The sequence below is a fragment of the Oryzias melastigma genome, linkage group LG9 (assembly GCF_002922805.2).
Source record: "Oryzias melastigma strain HK-1 linkage group LG9, ASM292280v2, whole genome shotgun sequence".
Taxonomy (NCBI): Eukaryota; Metazoa; Chordata; class Actinopteri; order Beloniformes; family Adrianichthyidae; genus Oryzias; species Oryzias melastigma.
This window is the reverse complement of record NC_050520.1, coordinates 18,297,614-18,298,358: the sequence shown is the minus strand read 5'-3', so window position 1 is coordinate 18,298,358 and position 745 is coordinate 18,297,614.

Sequence of the window (745 nt, the reverse complement as noted above, 5' to 3'; positions counted from 1 at the left end):
AGCACTGGACATGAAAAAAAAAAAAAACTAAAGCGCATGGAGGAGAGGGAGGAGAGCTGCTACTCGTTTACAATCTCACTCTCAGTCGCCTTCCTCCTCCCTCGCTACTGTTCAGGCGCTGCAGCAGACAGCTTCGGTACCCGTGCAAAGATGTTGGTGCAGTGTGCCTGTGCACGGTAGACTCAGTCTGGGAGCCAGGGTTACTTCATGTCACTTTCTGACTGTTAGCTGTAAAGTACGATCCAAAAAAATAATTGATATTTATTCAGTCCTTTTTCAAATCATTCATAGTTTTATCCAACAAAAAGAATTTATAAATGCAAATCAAATATAGAATATGGTTACAGATGATACACAATGTGCCAAAAACAAGTACAGCCGAAAACGAGTGCTAATGGAGTCGGCACCTGTTTACTTGCTGTGCCTCCCTCTGGCTCTTGCTCCCTCCCTCCCTCCCCTCCTGCTCTCCTCTCCTCCCTTTGAAAGTGCTGACGCAGGCAAAAAAAAAATCCTTTAACATCTCTGTTTGCCTGGCTCTCCATACATCACACATACAGTTCACACTGTTACTGTAGACATAAAAACACACACATATATTGCACATGCCAGCATGCGCTTCAGTGAGTGCATACATGCATCCAAAAAAAAAGTCATTAAATCACGTAATGTAAGTACTCTACGGTCATGTCACATGTAATTACTTTGCAGCAGTCTCATTTAAAGATCTTAAAGTCCCACTCTGACC